Genomic DNA, 17,684 nt, shown 5'->3' with positions numbered 1-17,684 from the left:
AATTAAGTTTATTTTTCAGGTAACATTTTTCCACTTAGGTACGTCCTTTAGACGTAGTTTGCTGCTCGCGATTACGTGATTTATACTTTGAGTTAACTGATTTTGACAATGATTGATTAATGAACAGGGTTGTTAATTTTGTATATTATGCATCGCTTTGCTGCACTGCTTTTTCACTGAAGTCACATTTTTTTTATTATGTGCCTGCTGTGCTTATTTATTTAAATTATAATTGTCACCTGATTATTCATGCTGATATGGTTATGTATGTAAGTCATACTTTGTGATTTATCTGCTTGCGTCTTCATGTTTACTTATTAAGATTACATATGAACATTTATTTACTTATGCTGATATGATGCTATTGACCTGTTCATTATGTGAGATATATTTGCTGCTCTGCGTATGGATAGCATATTACAAATTTCTGTTTTGTTGTCATAACTACTCTTTAATTTGGTATATAGAAATGCTGATATACGGTGTACGAACATGGAGTTTTGGTCACACCATGGTATTAATTATAGATAGTTCACTTGACAGAGCCTCGTTGTAGGGATTGTGCTACATCCATTTGTTGACATTCTGTTCTCTAATGGTATATTTACTCGCTATTGCATGTTTTGCTTACGCTCAGTGCTTTATATTTTAAGATAAAAAAATTAACTGCTATAATTCTACGAACAAAATTGGTACAAGAAACTTCATCGAAGTCACATGAGCTGGTGGTTTTATGGAAGCTGTATAAATTTATACTAATAGGAAGGAAGCTAACGACATGACATACCAACACTAGGTTTAGACCATTGACAGTTATTACACTGCATTCTTCGTGAGCAATTGAAATAGCAAATGACACTTGACACAAGAAATACTCCACATGTTTGCTTCTGTTGTGCCATGATTCTTGAAGTGGTGTAAACACTGTGAAATATTACGATCATTCACACTCCGTACTCATACTTACTTACTGAAAGTTATTCAAACCAAGGGCTGTTAGAGGTCATGTATGCATTTCTCTTATTTAATGATGGTCAAGGTAACCAAAATGTATTTTATAATTCATAATGAGTAGAAGATTTGGGTCAGGTGGATTACACAGAGGTTATGTGTGGACATTGTCTTCGAATTGTATGGGATGATGAATTGAAGTTTGCACTAGTACTTGTTCGAGGAGACTGACTAGAGGAAAAAGTTGTTGTGGAAGTAAAATGATATTAGAGATAAGGTTTATATTTATCGACGTATTCAAGAGGTATTATTAAGGTATTGAGATTGTGTGAAGTTGATGATTATTGGAGTTTTGGTGGCTACGAGGTAAGGTAAATGATATTGGTGATAAGGTTTATATGTATCGACGTATTGAAGAGGTATTATTGAAGTATTAAGATTATGTGATGCTGATGATTATTGGAGTTTTGGTGGATAAGAGGTAAAGTAAGTGAGGAGCATATTTTTTTTTTGTTGGTTTATACAGAACAAGAAGGATGAAGATGGCAGACTAGAACACTCAAGCGGAAGGAAGATTGTCTACACACACACTTTTTAAATTAATAAGCAGTATATACTTTTTTTTGGAGAGAGGAAGTATTTGCATATCTTGGCACACTGACAGTTGTTCAGCAACCGTACATTTTGATTTGGCTTAGCAAACAATGGTCTTTACATAATGACTATGACGTTGACTAACTATTATCGACTGTTACACATTGCTGCCACTACTACTTGATACACATGTCGATCATCAAATCTTTGACAGAATTGCATTTACACAGTTAACACTATTCAATTACACAGTAGTACTTAATATGTGGATGAGAGATGAGTGAGTGTGTTTTCCTTTCCTAATCCCAGGTAATTGGTATCGACCTATCTCCTAAATATTATTTTACTTATTTGTTGTGGCTTGCTCTGACACCCATAAATATTATAGGTTTACTGATATTTGTGTATTTGTAATAGTTAATATGACAAATATCTGTTACCATTTGTGTGTTTATTATAATTTCTATGTTTAGTGTGAGAACATTGATAACAATTTTGTAAAAGCAGTTGTGTGTCCATTCAAACTGTTGTTCGTGCCTACACGTATTAACATTAGTGGGTGCCACTTGGAAATGTGTAATTTGTGCTAATGAACTCTGATGAACTGTCTGATTAGTGATAGTCAATATTATGGACTGTTACCTGCACCTGTTCAACATTACTGGGTGCCACTGATGGAACTGCTTCTACTAAAATGATGTCACTTGTTGGTGTCTGCACCTGCTCAACATTACTGGGTGCCACTGATGGACTGCTTCTACTGAATGATGTCACTTGTTGGTGTCTGCACCTGTTCAGCACTGCTGGGTGCCACTGATGAACTGCCTCTACTGACATGATGTCACTTGTTGGCGTCTGCACCTGCTCAACATTACTGGGTGCCACTGATGGAATCGCTTCTAGTGAAATGATGTCACTTGTTGGTGCCTGCACCTGTTTAACATTGCTGGATGCCACTGATGTAACTGCTGCTACTGAGATAATGTCACTTGATGTAGTCTGCACCTGCTCGCCATTAATGAGTGCCACTGTTGGAGCTGTTTAAAAACTGCTGATGAAATGTTGTGAGACTGATGTTTGCACCTGTTGACCATTGCTGGGTGCTACTGTTGGAACTGTCAACTACTCTGAGGAGTCCTACTTGTTTATGGAACTATTGAAAGGATTGTATGTGAATTTTTGTATAAACGGATTTTTTGTGAGTTTACTGATTATGAAATGTTATGAGACTCTTACCTGCACCTATTCGTCATTGTTGACGCTATTGATTGAATTGTTTAACCACATGATACTTGCGTAAACTATTATGTAAAATCATATCTATGCAAGCATTTGTATTCCTTGCTGTATTTTATATATTAGGTTATTGAAGGGTTAGTGCAAAGCCAAAATTTATTTAGTTACGTGGTATTTACTTATTTAATATTATCATTTATTTTTGACTGTATTTTTTGGACGAATTTGGTGGTATTTTCACCACCAATGCTGGCAAAAATACCATCAAATTGTAGCCCGTGGAGGAGGGGCATATGAAAGGTGGCTACACTGAGCCACAGCACCAGAGATTGCGCCAAAGAGTATTATTCAGCCGCCTCCACTGGCAGTTGCAGCTGAGAAGTTGCTATGGGCAGTTGTAGTTCTGAGGTAGCCGTAGTTAGAGTAGCAATTGTGAGCATGTTGTGTGCAGTGGTTCTGTTGGGCAAAACACCAGATGGTGTTGGATTGGGGATGTTGTAATGAACAGAGTGTATTTTTCGTCATTATATATGAAGGTAAAGAAACTTTTTTATTTCAAATGTCTTACATAATAATGCCTCTTGCTTACAGGATCAGTCCACAAAGCATCTGGCTTGTGTTCATATATTACAGTGTAGTTCTGGCTTCTATTTGCAATCATAGTATTTCTGTTGTTTTTTAATTACTTCATTGTAAATGGCGTTTAAAGCATCTTGTCGTATTGAGGAAAACCCGTGCCAGATGTGTACGTTGAATCACACTTCCACACACAGAACAGTTACACTTATGCTTTCTTGTTTCGTAGCTTTGCTGGGGACTTAACTAATTAATTGTGTTAATGAAAATTTCCTTTCATTCTTTGTTGTTATTCTATGCAGTCAGATTGCATACTAATATTACTCAGGGCCAACCGGTTACTGCGTAACCGGACAAACAGCAACTAAAATTAAAATTATTTGCATTATATTTAATTAAGCCCCCATGCAATATGACCCCTAATACGTCTAGATACGACTCTGAGAGATGACAAGTACGTAAGCACCCGGTCTCATCATCTGCATCCATTCACGTCCATTGTGGATTCCGACGGACTTGGGCAGTTCCTTCAGGACAATGCGACACCCCACACGTCCACTACAATGTGGTTCCAGGAACGCTCTTCTGTTTTTACGCACTTCCGCTGCCAGAAATCTCCCCATTATTGAGCATATCAGGGATGCCTTGCTACGTACTGTTCCGAAGAGATCTTCACCCCCTCGTATCTTTACGGATATATGCTTAGCCCTGCAGGATTCAAGGCGTCAGTTCCCTCCAGCACAACTTCAGACAATAGTCTAGTTCATGCCACGTCGTGTTGCGGCACTTATGCTGCGGCCCTGCACTATGTTAGGCAGGTGCACGAGTTTCTTTTGCCATTTAGTGTAGTGACGCTAGGAAAGACTGGAATGATCTCATATTTGGAACTCATGCAGCGATTACAAACTGGAAACAACTAACGTCACCGTCGTGTTCAATTACAGTGAATGGTATGACGGTTAGCACGATGAAGAGTGAAAGGAACGCCGCTGAGGGAATTCAAGTGCTGAGGCCTTGATGCTGTTTAGTGTAGAACGAAACTGGTAAATAACTAATAAAGTAATTAATGAAACGACTCTATTACCCGGAAAGGGCACAGCTTTATCGATGACTTTATGTAACCAGCTCTGTAGCCATTTTTTACTTTTTCCTGCGGCATTTTTCGCAAAGAGAACTTTGAAGCTCATACTCCTCAACTACAGGCGACGTACCTGCAGCGTGGAGACGTCAGTCCATGGTTGGCAGTACCAGATCATATAATACAACCTGCATTAGATGTAACTGAGCAGGTACTCAAGAATCGACGAAAAACAACTATTTGCCACGATTGAAAGTAGACTACTGGCCATTAAAATTGCAACACCACGAAGATCACTTGCTGCAGACGCGACATTTCACCGACCAGAAGAAGGTGTTGTATTATGCAAATGATTAGCTTTTCAGAGCATTCACACAAGGCTGCCGTCGGTGGCGACACCTACAACGTGCCGAGGAAAGTTTTCAAGCGATTTCTCATACACTAACAGCAGTTGACCGGTGTTTCCTGGTGAAACGGTGTTGTGATGCCTCGTGTAAGGAGGAGAAATGCGTACCATCACGTTTCCGACTTCGATAAAGGTCGGATTGTAGCCTATCGCGATTTCGGATTATCGCATCGCGATATTGCTGTTCACGTTGGTCGAGATCCAATGACTGTTAGCAGAATGTGGGATCGGTGGGTTCAGGAGAGTAATATGGAACGCCGTGCTGGATCCGAACGGTCTCGTATCACTAGCAGTCGAGATGACAGGCATCTTATCCGCATGTCTGTTACGGATCGTGCAGTTACGTCTCGATGCCTGAGTCAACGGATGGAGACATTTGAAGGCAAAAACCATCTGCACAAACAGTTCGACGACGTTTGCACCCGCATGGACTATCAGTTCGGAGACCATGTCTGCTGTTACCCTTGACGCTGCATCACAGACAGGAGCGCCTGTGATGTTGTACTCTACGACGAACCTGTGTGCACGAATGACAAAACGTCATTTTTTCGGATGAATCCAGGTTCTGTTTACAGCATCATGATGGTCGCATCAGCGTTAGTCGGCATCGTGGTATACGCACAAGGGAAGCGTGTATTCGTCATCGCCATACTGGCGTATCATTTGGCGTGATGATATGGGGTGCCATTGGTTACATGTCTCGGGCACCTCTTGTTCGCACTGACGGCACTTTGAAAAGTGGACGTTACATTTTAGAAGTGTTACGACCCGTGGCTCTACCCTTCATTCGATCCGTGCGAAACCCTACATTTCAGCAGGATAATTCGCGACCGCATGTTGCAGGTCCTGTACGGGCCTTTCTGGATACAGAAAATGTTCGACTGCTTTCCTGGCCAGCACATTCTCCAGATCTTTCACCAATTGGAAACGTCTGGTCAATGGTGGCCGAGCAACTGGCTCGTCACAATACGCCAGTCACTACTCTTCATGAACTGTGGTATCATGTTGAAGCTGCATGGACAGCTGTACCTGTACACGCCATCCAAGCTTTGATTGACTCAATGCCCAGGCGAATCAAGGCCGTTATTACGACAAGGGCTGGATGTTCTGGGTACTGATTTCTCAGGATCTATGCACACAAACTGCGTGAAAATGTAGTCACATATCAGTTCTAGTACAATATATTTGTCCAATGAATACCCGTTCATCATCTGCATTTCTTCTTGGTGTAGCAATTTTAATGACCGGTAGTGTGACACGTGTGGTCTTCAGTCACTTGTACTTGTCCAGAGCCGAGATCCAAGCGCAGCTTCTCACAAGCGAGGGAGGCACCTCTACGTATTAGAAGAGCTGCATGCTGATTTATCATGCGTAACATATTGGCAAGTCTCGCTGAAATTATTAACTCTTGTTATCTAGAACCGGTTGCTTAGAATATTACTACCGATGCCCATAAGTTTTCTCCTGACAACCATTCTTCTGTAGTTTCTCAGGTAGCTAGACCCACTTTTATCATGGCGGCGAGCAAAATAAATATTAATTGTTTCCAAAGAAGGTACCATCCATGAAGAACTGGGCCACGTCGATCTTGAATTACTTCCAAAAGTGATAATTTTCTGATCCCTAATTCCTTCATCATTGTGGTAGCAAGACAAATCAAAAAATATATTTTATGTATAACTTATTCTAAACCTAGAGTGACCAAATTTTGCGTTTACTGCCACAGGAAAATGTTTTTGCCTAATACGAAATGGCTTGGTGAAGAAAATGTGAATCATCGTAATGGAAACCTATATGGACATGTGGTAAACAAATATTACACATTCAGCCGACAAGCTGGCCGTCTCATTTCTTCATTAATTTGTTCAGACGGTCATTTATAGTGCTCCACAGACCATATCAGAAACGGAAACCTACCTGTATATGGAATGATTGAAGGTATAAATTAACAAAGGGCAGGGAAATGGCAGTTCTCTATGTATTTAATAACAGTAAATTATCACTACAATGCTTAATTCTATTCATAGTCCTGTGGAGGTTAATTGCCTGAATGTTAATTTTATGGCAAAGAAGGGACACTTCCAAGACGAAAAAAGAAAATGTCTTGGTAACAAATTCAGAAATATGATACAAATTTCGTTAGCGACAGGTAACACATTTTGGTAACAATAGAGGTTTCTCCCCACAACAGCAGCAAATCCAGTCGGTTAGCATACCCAACCAACAATGAGGTTTGCAAGGTCAACCAAACTTTAATGTTTCGCCGCCTACACGTATAGGGTGGGCCACACCAAATAGTAACACACAGCAACAAGGAAATCATTACGTACAGGAAACACATCATTTCAATTACTATCGCAACGTGCCGTATAGCAATGATTATTATGACAGACGTAAAAGTAAGTAGCACAGTTTTGAGCGTTACAGTCGGTCTAATCAGCAGGAGATTATTATGAATGAACCAGACAGTCGGTATCATCCCGAACCTAACACGTCAGGAAGGAATAACAGAACAGTACAAATAGTCGAAATGCCACAGCATCCTCCCGCAAATAACAGCACGGCAGAAAGAATTTGACAAGATACAGTACAGATTGAACCTTCCAGCAACGTAAGCAATACTTTTGATACACAGACTCTTGTTCACGAAAATGTTCTTACTTTTGATGACATCCGAGACACACTTTTGCATGAAAAACCAGTTATTCAAAAAGCCACTTCCCCCCCTGTAACTGAAGTAAAGTTTGGAGCATCCAGATTTTCAGCAGTAATCGATTTTGGATCACCTATGTAGTTATAAATCAGGAAACTTTCAACGAATGTAACAAAGATAATATCTATCCTAAGTTACCATTAGGCAAAACTAAAGTAAAAGGAGCAGTATTTGGTAAAGGAGTAGATGTAAAATTACAGACACACTTATAGTTTTGTATTGCAGGTCTTACGTTCCACTCAAATTTTAGGATTGTTCCCTTACTGACAACAGACGTTATCCTAGGTACGAAATTTTTGGTACAACAAGACGCAATTATTTACTTTCCAAATTCCTATTTAATGTTAAAGGATGAAAATTTGCAAATGGCATTAGAATTTCAGCACTCATTATCTGCAGAAGAACAAACAATTAATCGAACAGAGGTCGTTTCTACATCGCGTAACATAGACTGTTATTCCACATTGTTCACCGATACGTACGTGCACTACTATAATATACCAGAAGAAACTGACTATGACGTTATGCAAATGATTTCTGATAAAGTAAAACCAAGCAGCGCAAATACAGACGACGAATGTACGCAACTACACAAAATTCTTTTACAGCAAGCTCCAGTTTTTGACAACATCCCTGGTACTATGTCTGGTTTCATGTATGAATTTCAAGTTAAACAGCACGACGCTTTTAAAGCCAAATATTATCCCATTCCATATATTCACAGAGAACAAGTTAAGAAAGAATTGCAAGCTATGCTTGACCAAGGAATTATGAAACTGTCAGTTAGTCCGTACATAAACCCGCTTCATATTGTTAAGAAAAAGGATGGCTCACTTCGCCTCGTACTTGATTCGCGTCACATCAATGACATTATTATTAATGAAACAGATCGCCCCCAAACACTAGAAGAACTTCTACAGGAATTTCATGGTACTACTGTTTATTCCACATTAGATTTGAAATCGGGATTTTGGCAAATTCAGCTCCATACGAACTGCAGAAAGTACACAGCATTTCTCTGTTTTGGTGATTGTTATCAATTTTACAAATTACCGTTCGGTTTAACAATTTCTTCAGCAGAGTTTATTCGCCGTTTGAATACTATACTTCCGATAGAATTAAAAGACAGTACCACAACGTATGTAGATGACATTCTTATTGTAGAAGCTGACTGGTCTGAACACAATCTGATTCTGGAACAACTGTTGCAAACTTTTCGTGCACAAGGACTGACTGTTAATCTTAGCAAATCACACTTTGGCAGAACTTCTGTACAATTTCTTGGACTTGTAATTTCAGCAGAAGGCATAGCGGCTGACCCAAAAAAACTTCAAGCTTTACGTGGCATTACTGTTTCCACGACAAAGAAACAATTACTCAGCTTTCTGGGATTGGTTATTTTTTCCGTAAATTTATTCATTACTCTACTTTAGACACTCCTAGATTATGCCAATTGGCGGGTAGAAACGCTATTTGGTCCTGGGATAGCCTAGCACATTCTGAATTTGTGAATTTGAAACATGCCTTGTATGCACTATGAAATCTTTAAGATATAAGAAACACCGGTTGACTTTAACATTTTTGCCGTATGATATCTCAATATCTTGACTATTCTACATTTTTTGCTACTACATTATGATACTGTGTGTACAATTTTTGCAATTGAAAACTGTTTTTGACATAATACGTTTTCTGTAATGCTATGTTGTATGCTTAGTTATACGTGGTGCATTCAAGTTCTAAGGCCTCCGATTGTTTTTCTCCGGTCTGGAAAGATATAGAAACATGGGCATTGTTTTTAAATGAGGCCGCATTCATTGTCAATACGTCCCAGAGATGGCAGCACCGTGCGGGAGATGGAATTTTACCGCCAGCGGCGAGAATGAGAACTGTTTTAAATACTTAAACTTACTTGAACAGCGTGCAGTCATTCGTTTTCTGAATTTGCGTGGTGTGAAACCAATTAAAATTTATCGACAGTTGAAGGAGACATTTGGTGATAGTGTTATGGATGTGTCGAAAGTACGTTCGTGGGTGCGACATTTTAATGAAGGCAGAACATCGTGCAGCAACAAACCGAAAGAACCTCGGGCTCGAACAAGCCGGTCTGACGACATGATCGAGAAAGTGGAGAGAATTGTTTTGGGGGATCGCCGAATGACTGTTGAACAGATCGCCTCCAGAGCTACCATTTCTGTAGGATCTGTGCACACAATCCAGCATGACGACCTGAAAATGCGAAAAGTGTCATCCAGGTGGGTGCACGAATGCTGACAGACGACCACATGGCTGCCGGCGTGGCATGATGCCAAGCAATGTTGACGCGCAATGACCGCGTGAATGGGAGTTTCTTTTCGTCAGTTGTGACAATGGATGAGACGTGGATGCCATTTTTCAATCCAGAAACAAAGCGCCAATCAGCTCAATGGAAGCACTCAGATTCACCGCCACTGAAAAATTTTGGGTGACTGCCAGTACTAAAAAAATTATGGTGTCCATGTTCTGGGACAGCGAGGACGTAATCCTTACCCATGGCGTTCCAAAGGGCACTACGGTAACAGGTGCATCCTACGAAAATGTTTTGAAGAACAAATTCCATCCTGCACTGCAACAAAAACTTCTGGGAAGGGCTGCGCGTGTGCTGTTTCACCAAGACAACGCACCCGCACATCGAGCTAACGTTACGCAACAGTTTCTTCGTGATAACAACTTTGAAATGATTCCTCGTGCTCCCTACTCACCTGACCTGGCTCCTAGTGACTTTTGGCTTTTCCAACAATGAAAGACACTCTCTGTGGCCGCACATTCACCAGCCATGCTGCTATTGCCTCAGCGATTTTCCAGTGGTCAAAACAGACGCCTAAAGAAGCCTTCGCCGCTGCCATGGATTCATGGCGTCAGCGTTGTGAAAAATGTGTACGTTTGCAGGGGGATAACGTCGAGAAGTATCGCCGGTTTCATCGATTTTGGGTGATTAGTTAATTAGAAAAAAATCAGAGGCCTTAGAACTTGAATGCACCCTGTATCAGTAGAATGAGTATATGATTTAAATGCAAGATATTAATTCATATTGATCGTTTTCAGAAAGCAATACCGTGTTAAAGAGATAAATTAAACAAACCACAGTGGTTTACTATGGAATGGAAATTTCACCATCGGAATGAACGAAAGAAAATGCAATATCTTGTCACGAAGAGTAAATGGATCAGAATTAACAAGCATTACCCAGAATATACTATACACACTGTATGATAGCAGTTTTGACTAATTACTTTTCTGTCAGAATACGAGGCGGTTAATGCAGGCTGTCTGACAGAACTACAAATGTTAATTTTAGTGATGAAATAATCTAGAAGTAAGAAACTCTATACTATATGAAGTAATGAATGATAATGAATAGTTGTAAGAAGTAAATGGTAATATAAATATGCATAATGAAGTGTCTATTTTTTGCACATGATAATAAATGATGATGAATAGTTATATGAAGAATATGGTAATGTGAATAATGAAGTATTTCTTTGCAGATGATGATAATGATGAGGCTTATATATTTTGTATTAGTTAATAAGTGCGATGTAGTTATCTAAGTATTTGTAGCAGTTCTTTTTGACAGTATGTCGTTTGTCGCATACTACACTCCTGGAAATGGAAAAAAGAACACATTGACACCGGTGTGTCAGACCCACCATACTTGCTCCGGTCACTGCGAGAGGGCTGTACAAGCAATGATCACACGCACGGCACAGCGGACACACCAGGAACCGCGGTGCTGGCCGTCGAATGGCGCTAGCTGCGCAGCATTTGTCCACTGCCGCCGTCAGTGTCAGCCAGTTTGCCGTGGCATACGGAGCTCAATCGCAGTCTTTAACACTGGTAGCATGCCGCGACAGCGTGGACGTGGACCGTATGTGCAGTTGACGGACTTTGAGTGAGGGCATATAGTGGGCATGCGGGAGGCCGGGTGGACGTACCACCGAATTTCTCAACACGTGGGGCGTGAGGTCTCCACAGTACATCGATGTTGTTGCCAGTGGTCGGCGGAAGGTGCACGTGCCCGTCGACCTGGGACCGGACCGCAGCGACGCACGGATGCACGCCAAGACCGTAGGATCCTTCGCAGTGCCGTAGGGGACCGCACCGCCACTTCCCAGCAAATTAGGGACACTGTTGCTCCTGGCGTATCGGCGACGACCATTCGCAACCGTCTCCATGAAGCTGGGCTACGGTCCCGCACACCGTTAGGCCGTCTTCCGCTCACGCCCCAACATCGTGCAGCCCGCCTCCAGTGGTGTCGCGACAGGAGTGAATGGAGGGACGAATGGAGACGTGTCGTCTTCAGCGATGAGAATCGCTTCTGCCTTGGTGCCAATGATGGTCTTATGCGTGTTTGGCGCCGTGCAGGTGAGCGTCACAATCAGGACTGCATTAGACCGAGGCACACAAGGCCAACACCCGGCATCATGGTGTGGGGAGCGATCTCCTACACTGGCCGTACACCTCTGGTGATCGTCGAGAGGACACTGAATAGTGCACGGTACATCCAAACCGTCATCGAACTCGTCGTTCTACTATTCCTACACCGGCAAGGGAACTTGCAGTTCCAACAGGACAATGCACGTCCGCATGTATCCCGTGCCACCCAACGTGCTCTAGAAGGTGTAAGTCAACTACCCTGGCCAGCAAGATCTCCGGATCTGTGCCCCATTGAGCATGTTTGGGACTGGATGAAGCGTCGTCTCACGCGGTCTGCACGTCCAGCACGAACGCCGGTCCAACTGAGGCGCCAGGTGGAAATGGCATGGCAAGCCGTTCCACAGGACTACATCCAGCATCTCTACGATCGTCTCCATGGGAGAATAGCAGCCTGCATTGCTCTGAAAGGTGGATATACACTGTACTAGCGCCGACATTGTGCATGCTCTGTTGCCTGTGTCTATGTGCCTGTGGTTCTGTCAGTGTGATCATGTGATGTATCTGACCCCAGGAATGTGTCAATAAGGTTTCCCCTTCCTGGGACCTTGAATTCACGGTGTTCTTATTTCAATTTCCAGGAGTGTATAATGACTGAATGTTTTGGGAAAGAGAGGTAGAGTACATACATATTGAGTACCCGTTTCATTACCTGTTATTTCCAAGTTTTCTACTTTTCAGCATAATATACATTCTTTTCTTTCTGGTCAATAACCCATTTTGTATTTTTTCGAGGAGAAGCTTTTCACGATATTTTAACATGCTCTAAATACTTAGGTATGAAACCTGTTCTAATACTTGCATTTTTTTTACCCATTTGTGTGTGTCATGCATGAATGCGATCATATGTACTCTACTTGGTTCATAACCTTGCTACAGCTGACTCATAACGAATGACGTTATTAAACCTTATTTCCAGCAATAATTCAAAAGCAAATATTTTCATGCCCCAGCAATTAATTACCGATCCCAACGCAATGAATTGATAGGAAAAAATAAAAAGAAATTATTACTGCTCCCAACAATTACCGGTATACAATTAAGTAATGCTACCAGTTGAAGATATATTTCTAGTCCAAAATATAATCGAAATTTCTCAGATGTATTGAATCCATTATATCTATGTATTATTGGACTACTGAAATTGAGTAATAGCTACAGTGCGTTACATTTTAAATATGTCCTATCTCACTTGAATGATGAGTTCTGAGTAATACTGAATGATATTTTGTAATAATGCATAAATGCTATACCAATGATTACTGTAATGAGATGTACAGGGTGATTCAAAAAGAATACCACAACTTTAAAAATGTGTATTTAATGAAAGAAACATAATATAACCTTCTGTTATACATCATTACAAAGAGTATTTAAAAAGGTTTCTTTTTCACTCAAAAACAAGTTCAGAGATGTTCAATATGGCCCCCTCTAGACACTCGAGCAAAATCAACCCGATACTCCAACTCGTTCCACACTCTCTGTAGCATATCAGGCGTAACAGTTTGGATAGCTGCCGTTATTTCTCGTTTCAAATCATCGATGGTGGCTGGGAGAGGTGGCCGAAACACCATATCCTTAACATACCCCCATAAGAAAAAATCAAATGCTTGCTGGATGTGTGCTACTTTTCATCACTCGTTCTTGGCCGTCCAGAACTTTTCCCTTTGCACAAACACCCATTCTCGGTAAACTGTTTATATCAACGTTTAATACACCACCTATCAGGAGGTTTAACACCATACTGCGTTCGAAATGCACGTTGAACAACTGTCGTCGATTCACTTTTGCCGTACTCAATAACACAAAAAGCTTTATGTTGAGCGGTCGCCATCTTAGCATCAACTGACGCTGACGCCTAGTCAACAGAACCTCAAGCGAACAAATGTACAACTAAATGAAACTTTATACCTCCTTTAATTCGCTGACAGATAGGGCTTAGCTCTGCCTTTTGTCGTTGCAGAGTTTTAAATTCCTAAATTTGTGGTATTCTTTTTGAATCACCTTGTATTTTGAATGATGTTTTGTAACACTGCATAAATGGTATACCAATAATTACTGTAATATGATGACTTTTGCATAAATGCCATGCCAATAATTAACTCTTGCTCTGAATGATGACTTCTGAATAACGCAAGAAAAATGCTTTGTAAGTGGACAACGAATGACACTGCTTACTGTAATGAGATGACATATTTATATATGAATACCAATTATTACTGCAATCAGATGAGTTATGAATAGTGTTTTGTAATACTCAATACTTGCTACATGTTTAGTAATTGGCCAATGAATGCTGATGATTACTATAATGAGATGACATGATGCCAATAATTACTGTAATGAGATGAGTTTTGAATGATACTTTGTGATTCTGCATAAATGCTATGCCAATAATTAATTCATTTGGAATGATGACTTCTAAATAATGCATTAAAACAATGCTTTCTAGCTGGCCAATGAGTGCCAATAATTACTGTATTGAGATGACTTATGAATAATGTTCTGTAATACTCCATACATACTGCTTAAATGCTGTGTAAATAGCCAATGAATGCCACTAATTATTCAGATCGGTTGTTACACTGGTGTAATTCTATGATGACTACCATAAGACATAATGTATCCTTCACCTTCTAACCTAATTACCAGTAATTACTGCAATATCCGTATGTCCTGTCCATCCTCATGATCATGGAGCACTATATTTTGTTTTTGCACTAATTGTCTGTTGATGTGAGAGTACGGATTCTACAAGAATGTGGGGTTGACATATCAAGCTGTCCACCACCTTGAACGATGGAGGTGTTATTATGGTCCTACTGTTTTGTGTACCAAATGTACTACAAAATGATAACATTGAGTATTAATACAACATTTCAGTCTCTTGCCTACACTGATAAATACTTCAGGGAAGAGAAATTCTTATTGTCTCACTCGGTGTTACGCTTCTGTAGAAAGATATGGACTTTCAGTGCAGCTATGTGCAACCTACTGTGCTACAACCATGATGCAATCCTTCCCAATCCTTTCCTGGATCTTATAAAATGCTAAAGACTTTTACAGTGCGTGTGAATTTTATTTAATTTGTTAATATTTTCAGTTCTTGTACAATGCTAAAGACTGTTATAGTGCGTGTGCAATTTTGTTAATGTTTTCAGTTATTGTTAAATTATAAAGACTCTTACATTTTACTCATTTGTTAATGCTTTCAGTTCTTGTAAAAAAATTCTAAGACATATACAGTGCGTGTGAACTTAATTTTATTTGTTAATATGGTCAGTTATACTAAATATGCTAAAGATTTTGACAGTGCGTGTGCACTTTATTTCATTTGTTAAAGTGATCAGTTCATGTAAAAATGCTAGATACTTATGAAGTACATGTGCACTTTATGTCATTCGTTGATATATTTTGTACTCATTGCGTATACATTTTGTCATTTCTTAATATGTTCTGTACTAAGTGTATGTGCACTCTATTTCACATGTTCTGCACTTATCAATAATGTTAATACTCTGTGACTGTAGACTTAGTAACTAAATACATTACAGAAAAATTTGTTGCTCATGGCAAGTCTAATAAAATTACCATCGCTGCCAAATTTTTGCCCCCCCCCCCTCAGTGGAGGGTTCTGTAAGAGGTCCATGATTAAGGAATTTGTTGAAACTTCCTGGCAGATTAAAACTGTGCGCCCGACCGAGACTCGAACTCGGGACCTTTGCCTTTCGCGGGCAAGTGCTCTACCAACTGAGCTACCGAAGCACGACTCACGACCGGTACTCACAGCTTTACTTCTGCCAGTATCCGTCTCCTACCTTCCAAACTTTGCAGAAGCTCTTCTGCGAAACATGCAGAACTAGCACTCCTGAAAGAAAAGGTCCCGAGTTCGAGTCTCGGTCGGGCGCACAGTTTTATTCTGCCAGGAAGTTTCATATCAGCGCACACTCCGCTGCAGAGTGAAAATCTCATTCTGGAAACATCCCCCAGGCTGTGGCTAAGCCATGTCTCCACAGTATCCTTTCTTTCAGGAGTGCTAGTTCTGCATGTTTCGCAGAAGAGCTTCTGTAAAGTTTGGAAGGTAGGAGACGGATACTGCCAGAAGTAAAGCTGTGAGTACCGGTCGTGAGTCGTGCTTCGGTAGCTCAGTTGGTAGAGCACTTGCCCGCGAAAGGCAAAGGTCCCGAGTTCGAGTCTCGGTATGGCGCACAGTTTTAATCTGCCAGGAAGTTTCATATCAGCGCACACTCCGCTGCAGAGTGAAAATCTTATTCAAGGAATTTGTTGTTAGCGTACTGGAGCAGTTGTAATTTCGATGGATTGCTCACGCGCTGCCTGCGATATGTAAGCTATAAGAGAATTTCAGACCAAAGAGCAGTGTTGACTGCAGTAGGAACTGTGTAGCAGTTGAAGTAAGATTTGCTAGCGAGCATTCTGGTGTATCGGGTTGGCTGGGCTGGTCGTGGTGGAGCGATGGCGGAGCCTGAGCGTTATAGTATAAGGTAAAGGCAGCATCGCGCATATGTCGTATTGTTATATCAAGTCCCTTGTAAATGTTTTAAAAATCTCTTAATAATAATCTTTCTCTTCAAAAGTATGTTTTGATAACCATTAATTTCAATTTTAATAATTTACAAATTTCTCTAATCCATGGTCGTCCCGATTACTTTAAGAAAAATCTGTTGTTTCTTTTTGTATAAGACAAATCTATCGGCCAGCATTGCACAGAGCTGCTCCAGATAAATTTCTTATAGGAGCAGATATATATGCGTTATCCGACGACTATACTGAGGTAAGAGACCGAGCGAGGTGGCGCAGCGGTTAGCACACTGGACTCGCATTCGGGAGGACGACGGTTCAGTCCCGTCTCCGGCCATCCTGATTTAGGTTCTCCATGATTTCCCTAAATCGTTTCAGGCAAATGCCGGGATGACTCCTTTGAAAGAGAACAGGTGATTTTCTTCCCAATCCTTCCCTAACCCGAGCTTGCGCTCCGTCTCTAACGACCTCGTTGTCGATGGGACGTTAAACACTAACCACCACTACCACCACTGAGGTAAGAATTTTCAATTTATTCAGTATGATCTTTCAGGGCCATGACACAGCACTGCTGACGTCCAAAATTTACCAGGTTAAGTTGACAGTCAGTTACAAGTTACAAGTGAGCGACAATTTTATCGAGAGGTTTGTCACATTGTATTATAGGTAGGCTATACTTAATGCGAACGACATAATTATATTTTTTACTGTTGAGAGGTTTAGGAATTTTTCTGTTTGGAGGTTACACTAAATGTGAATATTATGTATATTTTTTTATTGTGGGGAGGTTACAATGGGTCGCAGTGAAACACTTCGCTGCTGTACTAGATGTCTGTGTCCGAAGAGCTGACAGCCTCGTCCAATAGTTGGGCTCACTAAAGGGGTGTGTCTGCTCGGTTCCTTGCTGCCTACCAGAATACTATAAAGGGCAACGAAGGGCCATCTGTGTGGAACTGCTTGTGGTTTATGAGGCTGATCATCACAATTTTTTGTCGAATATCATGACAGGCGATGAAAAATGGGTTCATTGACTGAAACCGGAAAGACACCACCTCTCCTCCAAAAAAAAAGTTCAACGTAGCGTCCTCAAGTGGTAAAGTTACGTCGGCCGTCTTCTG

General features: G+C 40.7%; 1 non-coding gene across 1 annotated transcript; it reads right to left on the bottom strand.

Moving 5' to 3' along the window:
* Positions 1-15,717: 15,717 nt before the first annotated feature.
* Positions 15,718-15,792, bottom strand: Trnas-cga (transfer RNA serine (anticodon CGA)). Its single transcript has one exon. It is a non-coding gene; the product is annotated as a tRNA-Ser (tRNA).
* Between the last annotated feature and the right edge of the window lie 1,892 nt (positions 15,793-17,684).

This window comes from Schistocerca gregaria, chromosome 4 (assembly GCF_023897955.1).
Source record: "Schistocerca gregaria isolate iqSchGreg1 chromosome 4, iqSchGreg1.2, whole genome shotgun sequence".
In the NCBI taxonomy this organism is placed as follows: Eukaryota; Metazoa; Arthropoda; class Insecta; order Orthoptera; family Acrididae; genus Schistocerca; species Schistocerca gregaria.
This window is presented reverse-complemented; position numbering and strand designations above follow the sequence as displayed.